At 47.2% G+C, this 13,451-nt stretch overlaps 1 protein-coding gene across 1 annotated transcript in view; it reads left to right on the top strand.

Annotated features, from left to right (window-relative positions):
* COL27A1 (collagen type XXVII alpha 1 chain) overlaps positions 1 to 13,451 on the top strand; it is a 154,816-nt gene that overhangs the window by 118,386 nt on the left and 22,979 nt on the right. The gene's annotated exons all lie outside the window — the stretch shown is intronic.

Genomic DNA, 13,451 nt, shown 5'->3' with positions numbered 1-13,451 from the left:
CCCAGAGCTGCTCCATGGCTTGCTGTGGGAATGGAGTGCTTTCCTCCCACAGCTGCACAGGCATGTCTCAGATCACTGGGGTACAGGAATTGGCCCAGCACAGCTCCTGTGCTCTCCATAGGGCTACCTGCACTCTGATTTCCCAATTAGCAGTTGCACGTTGCCCCAGAAGGATCAGCAGTGTGCTGTGTGCTCTTATCTCAAATCCCTGTGTGCAAGATGACTTTAACCTTCTGAACAGCTGCAGCAGTATGGTGCTGCCTGAGGTGCAGTATGTGAGATGCAGCATGTGCAGTATGTGAGGTGCAATATGTGCTTCTCAGCTCAGGCAGCAGGGCACAGCTGGCACATGGTGAGCTCCAGCCTGCAGAAGGCAAACCAGCTCATCTGAAGAGACAGTCTTTTCTCTGTAGTGCCCAATGATGGAACAAAGAGTAACAGACATCAGCTGGAACACGGGAAGTTCCTCTTTAACATGAGGAGAAACTTGTTTGATGCTGAGGTGAGGGAGCCCTGGCCCAGGCTGCCCAGGGAGGGTGTGGAGGCTCCTTCTCAGGACGTTTCCAAACCCACCTGGACATGTTCCTGTGCTCCCTGAGTGAGGGGAACCTGCTTTAGCAGGGGGTTGGGCTGGGTGAGCTCTGGGAGGGCCCTTCCAACCCCCACCATGCTGGGATTCTCTGATCCTGTGGGATCTTTTTGCAATAAGAGGACAAAAAAGAGTCTGTGGTCTTGTGTCTGGGAAACTGGATCATATTTAAACCCAGGTAAGAAATAAATAGGCTTTTTTTCCTCTTTTTTCTTTTGACAAGTAATTTTCTTTTTACAGTACGTACTGTAAACATGAATACACCTGGACCAGGGCATGCCATGTTGCAGCAAAACATTTAGGGGCAGATTGAGAGGGAGAAGCAGGTAGTGAACCAGGACACTGCTTAGGGCAGGAGGTCATCTGAGATGTGACTTATTGCAAATGCTGTTGTAAAGTATGTTATTTTTGTGAAAGCTACATCCAGGAGACAGTTTGATCTTTCAGTCAGGACACACACTTCCCACGTCTGGTCTGCAGTGGGTTTTGGGACAGTGGGTCTCTCTACTGCATCTATAAAATGGACATCAGAGAGGGATATGACAGGATTGTGAGGATCTGGGTCTCCCTCAGCTGCCACAGCTGGCCTTGGCCTGGAGTTTGGAAATGACCACCTTTTGCTTCCTCTCACTTCTGTTTGGTGATTACTTACTTACTTCTGGTTTTTCCCATCTGAGGTTTTCCTTTTAAATATAGAAAACAAACACAAGAAATTATCAGGAAATTACTCCTGAATCCTCAATAAATATCCTAGGCATGCATGGTTTGCTTGGAGGTCTGATCTCAGTGCACAGAAAGGAAAAATGTCATTCTGGCTCTGAGCTAAGAGCTGCAGGGCCAGAGGAGTTGGGCAAGGTCTGGCCTGGAGTTTGTTCTGTGGTGCCAGATGGAGATTAACTCTGCCCAGTGCCTCAGTGGGCTGCTGTGCAAGCCAGGTCAGGCTCATCTGCTTGAAATGTGGAGTTTATCAGCTTGATGACACAATTTATTCATTGTAATTATTATTGTGGGGTCAAAGTTGTCAGCAGCATGGACTCACAAGGCTCTTTCTGCAAAGCAATAGCGTGGCTGAGTCAGGTGTAGCCAACCTGACTGGAGCCTGTGCTCGCCTGAAGCACAAGTCTTATTCCTCCTGCAGCTAGAGAATATGCCAGCTTGCACCCTACACACCTCTGGGAGGCATGCAGGCAGGAATGGGTAGCCCAAGTTTGAATGCAGCTCTGAAATGGATGGACGGGTGGCAGCAGTGTAGGCAGGTACCTCTGAGCACTGGGTGGATGCTCAATGTTGAAGCATGTTTTTCCCTTTGGTGACGTTGTGGCTGGATAAAAGGAGGGCAGGGAGAAGGGTGTGAGGGGATGGAAGCAGCAAAGTGGCTGGTTTTCTGTTATTTTTGGGCTGAGGTTGGGATTTGAGCACTGACTTGACTAGAAAGTGGAAACATTGGCTTAGTACTGCAGTGCAGCACCATAAACGTGCAGAATAAGGCTGTAGGTCTGCCCTAAATAAGGTCATCCTTGGCCACAGACCCCTGTACCCACAGGGAGCTCTTTGCAGGGATGGTCCCCAATACCTCAGCTCTCTCCCAGCTGCAGGCTAGCACGGCTGGCCCTCAGCACCCAGCCCTCCATCTGCTGTACTCCATGTGCTATACTTCTGGCTGGCTCACGTGTTTATTTTGTGCATGTTTTAAGGACCAATAAAAACACTAAAATCGTGCAAAAGCCATATTAAGTTATGGAGTATCAAACATAGATTCTGTCAGACCCCATTCCTGCTGGTTGCCAGCATGTCCCTGGGAACATGATGCCATTTTCTGGTTTATTTTTCAAAAAGAGTCAACAGAGCCAAGATTCCTGCTCATAATCACTCCCTTTTGTTGGGTTATATTTTACTGCACAGTGCTACATTTCCATCTTCTATTTTAATATGCTTCTTTGTATATCCTTATGTCTAAACTCAAGCAGACTTTCAGAGCCCCAAGTAGGCTCCAGATAGCACTGCCTCCCCTGCCAAATGCCTGGATATTACCTAAAACATAGGCTGGTGTTCCTGTGCTTGCTGAGGTAATTGAAAGATGGAGGTCTTCTGACAAAGGTACAAATGATTTTTCCCTTCCCCTTTCTTTTTCTTTGAGACTTTTATCCCACCTTCCCATGGAGAAAAGATGCAAATAGCAGTAGGATCTTGCTTAGATTTCTGCCAAGATAAAGTTTACAGCTCAGAGATGCAAACCACTAGAGATAACTGCAACCCCCTCCTTTTCAGCTGAGGATTGGAAGCTGGGACATTGAGCCAGCCCATCCTCTGCAAAACAGGCCACAAAAGCCACCACACACACAGCCACCAACACGTTTTTTTAAGGAGATTTTTAAGGCTGCTGGGCAAAGAAAACAAATCTTGTCAGGGAAAAGTCATGAAGTTATTCACCTGAGAGCAAATGCCAAAGTTTCATGGTGACAAACTCCTGTCCAGGATTTGTAGCGTGGTGTGGAAGTTGCCTGGGGAAGGTGTGGAGGCACTTGCACTGCAGGGACGAGGCATGTTGGGTTTGGGTGTGTTGCAGATAGTGTCTGTTTACACATTACACGTTGCATGTGGTTTTAATACATCTAATGTGATAATTTTATCGTGTCCAATACTTAGTTCAGATGGTTTTCAAGAGAACTTCATCTTTAGCTATGGCATCTTCATTTTGTCTCTCTTGGCATGACACCCAGGAGTCCTTCCATCTCTGCTTCACTGCATTCCTGCCTGGATCCACTGACTTTTCCCTAGGCTAGAGATGTTTGCTTCTGCTCCAATATTGTTGAGACAGCCTGCTCACCTGCAAAGTGGACAGGGGAGATGTTGATGTTTCTGTGCTGTTGGTGGGAGAGACACACACAAGGGTCTGTCTAGTTACCTGTGCCAACAAACCAACCTCCCTCTGGGAGTGCATAGCTCATCTGCTACTTCTGGAAGAGATTCATATGAGCTCAAGGTAGCTGATGCCCATCTGCAGTCGTGGACATAGAGACAAGCTTCTCCTATGCTTTGACTTAGCCTTGTGTTGTCCTCTGCCTTGGCACTAGAGAGCCACAGAGACCTGCCCTCCACAAACAGGAACAGCCTCTGGAAAAAACCTTCTCATCAAATTCCTGCAGCTACACCACTTCTTGACAATTTTTCCTTAACATCAAGAACATGTTTAGTCTTAATCTTTACTTTGCTTATGTCTAAAGGAACATGACACTTCAGTATCAAGTGTCCCCTTGACAGATGTAGGAAATGATGCTACCAGTTGCTCTCAAAATGACCTGCCTTTATTGCTGGTGCATTTGCAGCCCAATTGGCACACTCACTGGCCTGGGGCAAAGCAAGGGCTGGCAGTGCCCTGTGTAGCTACAGAGCAGGTAGAAGCTGGAGAACTTTTACAGGGCATGCCACGTGGCAATGGGAAAGTATGGTGGATGGAAAAAGAGATTAGCAGTTCCTTAGTCTGTGCAGTCATAGAGCTCCCTGGGAAATGGCAGATGAAGGGATGTGCTGGAACACCTTCACAGGTGCTAGAGGAGACATAAAGGGTCTGTGCTGCCTTTCTGAGTCATCACCCAGTGAGCATCCCTGCAGCAGAAAGCCATCCCAATGCTGATCCAACATTACCAACTGAGCACAACCAAACTTCCCTGAGTGCTCCAGAAACATTTTGCAAAGATAGTTAGCTTTAACTTGGCTCAGCCATTTCCAGAATTAACATATCTGAAAACCCCTTTCCACTGTGGTTTTAAATCTCAAACAAAAGCAGCAGGGAGGCCCCAGCCGAGTCTCATGGGGTAGTTTATACGTGTTTCAAAGCCAGTGGATTTCAGCAAACAAACCTGGCAACTGAGATGGGCCATGAGTCTCACAGCTGTGGCTGGCAGGGCTCAAGGCAGCTGGAGCTGAGATACACAATTATCCTCTATCTTTTGGTCACTTTGTCCAAGTTCAGACTGCTCCGTTCAATTCCAGTTCCTGCTCAGCAGAGGGATGGGCCAGTGGTCCCACTGGACAGAAGAGGGAAATCAGAGGACCTGAAACACTAAACACACAGATGAGTGCAAGATCCACTGGAGGTTTCAAAAACCACATGAGATGTGCACCTTTCCTGAGCTGCTGTCTCGATTCTTATCTCCTTCCAGTGGTTTCCATCTTCTTCTAATACAAACTTGTTGCCTTCACTCAACCTTGACTCTCTTCTGGATGTGGCCATTTGACCTCTGGTTGGCTTGTCTGAGCAGCAAAGAGCTGAAAATCTCTTCCCCTTGCAGAGCATCAGAGACTGTTTGATCATCTCCATTCAGAGAGACTGTTTGGAGACCCAGATCTCAGTGTGGGGAGCAGGACTTGTCTGCTGGAGACTCAGATTGAATGTACAGGGCAGGACAAGGATCTGTCTCTGCAGTTTGTGGAGAGGCTGGAAGATACAATGGCCTGTTGAAGCCTGGCAAGGTGTCCAGCAGCAATGCAACTGTCATGGTGTAGTTTGGCAAAACAGAAAGATAACTTGTCTGCTGACCCATAAGGGTATGAGGGCATAGTGCCACAGAGGCTGAAATACCCAAAGAGCATTGTTGGAGAGTAATGTGCACTTCCAAAGGATCTGGCTGCCAGTCAATCCTGTCTTCTCAGCGGAGGATAAGAGCCAAAGGTTGAAGTCACTGGTATGCAACCAGCAATCTGGACATAGGCAAGTGGTCTCTGAGAGCAACCCCACCAAAAGTGTTCCTGTGCTTCTCCTCTCCACCTATAGAAAACAGAGCATTTCAGCTCTTCCCTTGGAGGACAACTGCTCCACCGGTGCCTGTGTGAAAGGCCTCAGCCAGTTGGCAGGAGGGAGGTGGTGGGTTTCCAGCTGTGCACTGTGGTTTTCGTAATGTGCTGGTTGTCATACAAGGCAGACATCTGATAGTGAGGCTTTTACAGTTCCAGGAAAGCAATTGTAGGTAATAAAATACAACATGCTCTGAAACAAGAAAATCCCTCGTTGTTCAGCAAAACTGGGAGCTGAGCTCTTTTCTTTTTCCACTTCCTTTTTAACCTGAAATCCTATCTGCAGTGTCATTCAAGCCACGTCAGGACTCGGAAAGCTTTGAGCCAGACGCTCCAATGGTATAAATTGCCATAAACAATTACATCAGAGAAGATGTGGCTGCATGTGCCAGACCTGCTGTGTGGTGCAGATGTGCACCAACAGACCAAAATTGCTCTAAGGGCTGGTAAATCCTTCTGCTCTGATGCAACAAGTCCAAAGTCTTTTCATTTGCTCTCCAGGAGGGCAGAGTGACAGAACTGGGCTGGGGTGGAGATCTGAGAAGGTTTTTTTGAGGGAACTTGTAGTGCTTTGAAAAGGATAAAGCCAGTATCCAGCCCAGTAAAGAGTACTGGATGAACTCGTGGCTCTTGGCTCCAGCACTGTGGTCTCGGCCACATTGCTTTCCAGAGTGGCAGGAACTCCACACACAGGACTGGATGGTGTCCTGAGGACATCAGCCTTCTCATCATGTTCTTGTTTCTCCATCATCTGCAGGCTACAGTCCTGAGGTGGAAGGGGGACTTGCTGGCCAGGATGGACCTTATGCTCTGAGCTAGCAGAGTCACTCCAGAAATGGTGTGCCATGGTCACAACTGAGATGGAGCTTGTTTCTGGGCTCTGTAATGCCAGGGCAGAGCAGGAGCCCATTCTCATCTGACACACTGCTCTATTACAAAGTTGTCCAAACGTCACTTACAGCAGAATTTGTCCCACAGTGGTTTTCTGCTCTTTGTTCTTCTCTTGTTTCCTGCCACTACAAACATGATTCAATGATTTTCTGCAACAAAGAGCCTTGCTCTGCTGTCATTGAATCCAGCCATTGACTCTGAGCACGAGCTTAGCCACAGCTGGCAGTGGCACATCACTTACATGGCTCCCTGAACACCCCAAGCCTGACCAAGGACAATCCTGGAGTTGCTTCTGGTTTTATTCTCTGCTCTCCATGCAGGAATCTGCTCTTTTCTTTGATAATGTGCTGAGCAGTTGTTTCTTGGAAGAGATGTTTTTCATGCCCTGCTCTACAAGCTGTCTGTGGAGCTTTTGCTTGAAAGCAGTTCCTTAAACTCCCTCAACAGGAGGGATGGAGAACACTGGGCTCAGCATGCCAGGAAGGGCTGTGGCAGCCCCAGCAGTGTGTCACTGGTAACAGCCAGCTCCTCACGTCCTTAATCTAGGAAATTAGTGTTGTTATTCCTCATCTTGCCCTGGAATGCATTAGCAGTAAATGCACAAAGTAATCAAGTCGGTGCCTGGGGTCATGCAGAAGGTTGGTTGGTGGCAGAGAGGGACCAGGAGCTCTGCAGCTCTCTTGTGCTCTAAGCAGTGGTTCTTTATGGGCAGTGTTGGCCAACAGGACAGACTTCTCAGTAGATGTTTCCTGAGACAGCTGGGCTTGCCAAAAGGCATGGGCCCTTTGCTGCAGAGCTGAATGTCTCCTGAGCCTGTACATCATCCACATCCCAAGCCACAGCTATGCCTTGCACACTGGAGGAAGGGACATGACAGGACATACTTCTCCTGCCCTACAGCCTGTCTTTTCTAGTAGCTGCTACATCAGCTGGGCCACTTGCTGTACTGAGGTCCAACTTCTATAGCTGCAGGTGCTTGCACTTGGCCACGGTGTGTCATTGTGTAACATCCGTGGAGTATCATTGCTGGTGTGGACCCATATCCAGCAAAGCCATAAGCAGGTATTTGCCTTGCATCAAAAGTCAAAGGCAAGTAAAGTTGCTCAGGAATGTAGTCAAACGTGTTTAAACCCTTTGCTTTGAATAGAGCCAGAGCAAGGGTCAGGGCAAGTGCCTCTGCACAGCTGCAGTCCACAGGTTTCTCTCCTTCCCCTTCTAGGAGCAATGTTGTCAACCTTGGGCAACTCTGCCCTTAGCTGTAATCAGCTTCTCCTTTTGCTTTCATAACCAGTGAATCACAGTGGCCCCAGGCTCAGCCTCTTCTGGGGAAGTCTAAACATCCCGTTTTATGACGAGGTACATGCTGGATGCTGTTGTTTGGGAGATGTTATTGTGGGGGCTTTTTTCCCTCCTTGTCTGCTATTCTGGTAGCTGTGACTCAGCCTGCTTAGTCCATCGAAACCTTTGAAGTGGATCAGGGTTGCCTGTGATCCCTGGGAATCCTGCAGGGAATCACAGAGCTCCCCCAGCCCTCAGGGAACCGCTGCTTGCAGCGACTGAGGCAGCTCTCCTGCAGCCGAGGGGCCACTCACCCCTGCAGCCCAGCTCTGCCTGCTCTCTCTGCTGCTGGGGGAGGCAGCCTGATCCCAGCTGGTCTTGGTTTAGAGTTAATAGGAGTCGAAATGAGCCAGAATTTGAAATGAATCCCATTGACTTGGCACAGTTTCTTTCCTGACTCAGATGAAGGAGGCTTTTTGGGCAGTTACTCCAAGATTCCCCTCCTTATTGCAAGGCAGGATTTCATTCCCCTCCTCTTCCACAACCCCAGGGCATCTGTGTCCTTCAAAAGGAAGATATTAACCCTTATTGTTTAGGGGAGGAAAAAAAGAGCACAAGTAGTGCTCGTCAGTGTAAACTGGAGTTACACTGACAAAGTGTTCTGTCTATTCCTTCTTTCCAGTTTCCAGCCTCCAACACTGGCTCATTCTGTGGAGCCTTTTGGTGTCATCTGTATAAAAGCTTCACAGCTCAGTGGGGATGAGAATTTGCACTTTTCTTGCACTTCCCACCCTACCCATCAAGCCTTTTGATGGCACTTTTGTCTCCTGTGTTTCCTTAGAAAAGAAGAAATAGAGGCAAAGAGAGGGGAAAAAAAGGGATTTTCCCAGAAACAACAAATTAGTGGCAGTTCAGGGCTATCAGCCCATGCCAGAGCAGCTCAGAGCACACAGCACTGCTCTCTATGTGATTCTCTTCACTGCCTTCCCCTGTGACTGCTTAGAAAAACTAAATGAAATAGACCTCATCCACAAAACCTAAACTGGCATATTTCAGAGCAACACCTGCAGATAAGAATTTGCACTAAAGCGAAGAGTTTGAGATACAAGATTTTGGGCTGGATTCCATGTTTTAAGCTGAGCACCTCAGCTGAAAGGAAAGTCATAGTCACCCTAGCTCTAGTCTCTCCATCCCAGATCTTTTTGTAACATTTCCCCATCTCTCTTTTTCTTTGCACTGACCCAGCTCTACCTGCACTCACCACTTGGGTTTCCACAAGGAGGCCAAGAGCCCATTGCTTCCCAGTGATCCCAGTGAAGCCCTCAGAACCTCACAGTACAATCAGGTCTTTCTTCCAGAGAACAGTTGACCCTTTCTTCTTTCCCCATACTCATCCAGGAGGTGCTGCTCTGTCTCCTCCCCTTCCAAACTACTGCTAGGCAGAGTCATTATGAAATGTGTTTCTTATAAATCTGAAACATTTATGTCTTCAAATGCCCAGCCCCAATAATCCCACTAATTTCCTGAGTGCTGGTGAACTGTCCTCCACGGGGAGAGGCTTCTCTCGATCAAAGCTTATTAAGCAGAGGTTCTCATATGGAGGCATTGCTGAGAAGTAGGAAATTATATGGGGCTTTTTCATTTCCCTTTAAATGAGCTCTCTGGCTGGGCCCTAAACAACACGGGCACGGTCCTCCTATGTTTCATGCTTCCTACCTTTATCACTGCTTTAGCTCTTCTGCCCCCTCTATGTCCTGTGACTCAGTATCTGTCACTATTGGCACTATCACTGGGGTGTTTTTCCCCTTCACCATTGGCCCTGTCTTTTCTTTACTCAGTAGCTGCATTCTGGTTTTTGCACTTCTTCCTGCCTCAGTTTTGATAGGGAGGAGTGACCTCAGACCTTCACTTAAAAATCTTCACATGAACAGACTTGCAAATATGTTCCTGCTCCAAAACAGTCCTGAGTGATCCTGAACCTGCCTGAGATGGGCTTTGGGAAGCTCCCTCATCAGTACTGTGCCCTCCTAGAGCTTCCCTCCTGTACTGTGCTGTAAGTCTGCAAGCAAAGCACAATCTTATCTATCCTCTGAAGCGCCAGGACCCACAGTTCCCCATGAGCCAAACCAGGATGGTGTCACGTCTCAGTAACCATTTTGCTGGATCTAAAGTGTGCAGCAGAACATCACTGGATGTGGGGGAAGTTTGGGGCTGGATTTTAGCAGTGTTTGTTGCTTGGCTCCATTCGGGATGTGTCTCTCTGCAGTTCATTCAACTTCCTGATCTTGTTTTTCTGGATGTTGTTGCAACAGAGACTTCAACTGTTGATGTCTTGAGAATGTAAAGCTGGGCTGCTCATCTGTTTGCACTCAATAAATGTTACTGTTGCTCCATGCAAGAGACTTGATAAGGCCATCAGCAGCTGAAAGCCTCTTTTTCTCTTAAAAATTAATCAATATGCATTAGAAAATAAACCATCCAGCTTTTCCCTCAGAGGAATATCTAAGGCCATGCTAAAAGAAAAACTTATAAAATTAGGTCCTTGCTGAAGTTGGCAATGAAATTTTAAACATGCAAGACCCAAGATGATAATTTTGTTGCTTTCCTTGGATATTTTGGCACACCTGAAGGCTTGTGGTGTTGTAAAACGGCTGCTTTCCACTGTCCCTGGTCGCAAATGCCATCGTCTTCTGAAGGTACCGACACGCTTCTCTAGTGAGGAGTGCAGCAGAGAAAGAGAAAACACCATTTAAAAATAATCCCACTCACAGAAGAAGCTTGGAAAGGTTTGTTTTCTCAGCAAACCAGTAACCCAAAGCATACAACAAAATGTGTACAAACCCCGAGAATAAAAGCATCAAGTGTTCGGTGCCTTGGCACACTAACCCAACTGATCTGAATCCAGCAAAAAGAACTTGGAATTAATTATTCTTATGTATAGGCTTTTGTATGTTTTCTGCCTCTCATTGCTCTCTCTGCTAAAGAGTAGGAGCCCTGAGAACTTGACGTTGCAGTGAAGGAGGTACCAGAAGCAGCTTAGATTCCTGATGGACTTTGGAGACTCTGGATGAAGTTACAATCTCACTGAATTCATCTTTTTCCCCTCTGTGTTCTGGGCCTGATTTTTCCATTTCTGATGGTTGAGTCAGAAGAATGGAAAGGTTCTGACCTTTTTTTTGAAGGCTACCAAAGTCATTGCTGGGCTTGTTATTGCCTGTGTAATGTGTGGCATGTGAGAGTGGGGTGATTTCTGGGAACTGTGCAGACCACTATCTGTGTGCCCTGTGACCATCTGGGATTGCAACAAACAGTAACCACATCTGGAACATCCCAAGTCGAGATATCACATATCTGGGAACCCCGGGCAAGTGTTGAGCTGCCTCTCAATTCATCTGGGCAAAATTCCTGTGCAGTTGGAGAGAGCACATCCAGGAAAACCAGCCATATGGTAGGCTTCCCACTCACCAGCAAAGCTCTGCTGGCCAAAGTCCTAGAAAGCAAACTGGTAGAGCACAGAAGGAGCCTCTGCTGATAGAGATTTCTCCATTTGAGGAGGTGACTCAGGCTGCAAGATCCAAGCCACGTCTCTCTGCTGACGGTGTCACCAGCACAGTTTGTGACCCATTTATTTATACCAGCAAAGCTTTTAACCAGCAGATGAGTGAACAGCAGTGAAGGAGGTTCAAAGGAAGGTCCTCGTGGTTTACTGCAAGTGACAGCTGGTCTCACTATCACTGACAAGAGCTGGAGATGCTGCCAGATCTGTTTTGTTCTCCAGCAATGAAGAAGGAGCTGCACCCCAGCTGGAGGGCCCAGGAGAGCCTTCTGGAGTGGATGACTATCCCAGCCCAATGAGGCCAACACATCCTAAGAGGAAAAGCCAGTACAGGGAGTTTATTGAAGCCCATGACTGTATTCAGTCTCTACCAAGAGGGAAAGACAAGCTGAAGGAACCCAGAGACAGATGAGAATCTGTTTAAACATGGCACAGTCTTCTGTGGATCAGGGTTTTTTTGTGAGCATGGCTGGGACTTTCAAAGTTGGGGTTTTGTTTTGGGGTTTTTTCCCCTCTCACAGATGACTTTCTCCCTGTATCTGTACTCCATGATTGTGGGTACAATGACAAACTTCAGTGCTGGCAGATTTTAAGAGCAGTGTGGAAATATTGTTTCTCAAATGGGAAGATTTAAGGCCTGAACCTGTCTTCTGGAAAAACACAGACATTCCCCAGTGCAGGGGGATGCAAGTTTCAGCCATTAATTCCTTGGGAGATGTATCCAAGTGGGGATAACCAAGCTGTGCTTCAAACTCTTTTGAAGTAGCTATGAGATCCTCATGATCTCCCCTGTGAATGGGGTCCATCCTGTACCATGATAACAGGGCATATCTCATCCCTGCACTGGTATCTGCATGTTTTATGTGTGGTGTAACACACCCTCATCCTGGGGATGGAATTGGTACATGGAAGTAGTTGTTTCAAGAGCTGTTACAGCACAGCAATTCAGGAGCCTATCTGACTGTGCAAATTACTCTGATGGAGAAGATCAAGGGCTTGGCCATCACTGGAGCCAGGAATAGACTTTGCAAGAAGCATCTATTGCCTGTGCTTCTAAAAGATCTTAGTGCAGAGTCCAGGGAGCCTGATGGAAAACCACAATGCAACTAATTAGAAATCCCAGTTGTATCTTTATTCATTCACCTCTTGTTTTGACAGTAATGTTTTGTGAGTGACTCCACTATCCACCCTCCAGATTTTCAAACCACGAAGCACCACGGTATTGCTGCAGAACAGAGTCTGTGAGCATTATTGGTGCTTCACCACACTCATCACAACCGACACGTGGAGAAGCTGGGGGATGTGGTACCAGGTCAGGTGTTGAGCTAGCTGTAAGGCTCGATGGGCATGGCCATTTCCCAGGTTGATGCTTTCATTGGTGAGGATTTCTCTATACTCCTGTCAAAAGTGTACATCATGTGAGTGACGCTGGAGGTTTGGCACCCACAGTGCATCATGTGTTGTGGCTGCTCTGTGTCTGTGGGAAAATAATTCCACAAGTATTCTCTTGGAAAGTGGCAGAAAAAAACCAAGCAAACAAAAACCCCCAAGCAGCATGGAAGGAACAGCAGAACAGGACCAGTGTACTCCTCGGCAGGGACCTGTCCTTTGTGAAGCTCTGACAGTGTTGGCAACAGTGGGCTCTTGAAATGTTTGACTTGAGTCAAACACTTCCCTTTGGGGAAGTGAAGAACTGGCACAATTCTTTAGGGCTATAATAAGTCTGAATTGCTCCTTTGTGTCAAGAGCAGGCACTTATGAGGCCCATGTTTCAGATCAGAGTGAAAACCCTCCAATACAACCAGCTTTGTAAGCTGCTTTTGTTCAGCTGAGACTGCAGCATCCACAGTGGTGAACATTATACCCTTGTAACTAGGAGTGGGAGAGCAGAGGCAGAGATGTGTGGGTGTGTAGATGCTGTTGAAAAGTTTGTCACACTTGCCAAAAAGCATGAGTTATTTTCTTCAATGATACTTCTGCTTCTTTCTGTCAAATCTAAAATATGTTGTCTGCCTTGCAGCCAACGAGGTCAAACACTGAAAAATTGAGCTCCCTGGGCTCCCTAAGGAGAGTGCTTTATTTAGTTGCTCATCACAGCTAACTTCTGTTGTGTCCATGCAAGGAGGGGTGCAGGTTCTGCAGCAGTAGCTTTTCTGTATCAGTGGCTGGGTAGGTACTATTTTTGAGTTCAGTGGGTGCTGTCTTGAAGGAGCTCTTCTGAGATCCCCGGCTGGGTAGGTACTATTTTTGAGTTCAGTGGGTGCTGTCTTGAAGGAGCTCTTCTGAGATCCCCCTTTTGCATCCTTGAGGACAGATGGACACATTGAATGGCAGTTTTCCATA

This window comes from Colius striatus, chromosome 19, assembly GCF_028858725.1.
Source record: "Colius striatus isolate bColStr4 chromosome 19, bColStr4.1.hap1, whole genome shotgun sequence".
Taxonomy (NCBI): Eukaryota; Metazoa; Chordata; class Aves; order Coliiformes; family Coliidae; genus Colius; species Colius striatus.
Note: the sequence above shows the minus strand (reverse complement) of the source record. Positions and strands in the feature narration are given on the sequence as shown.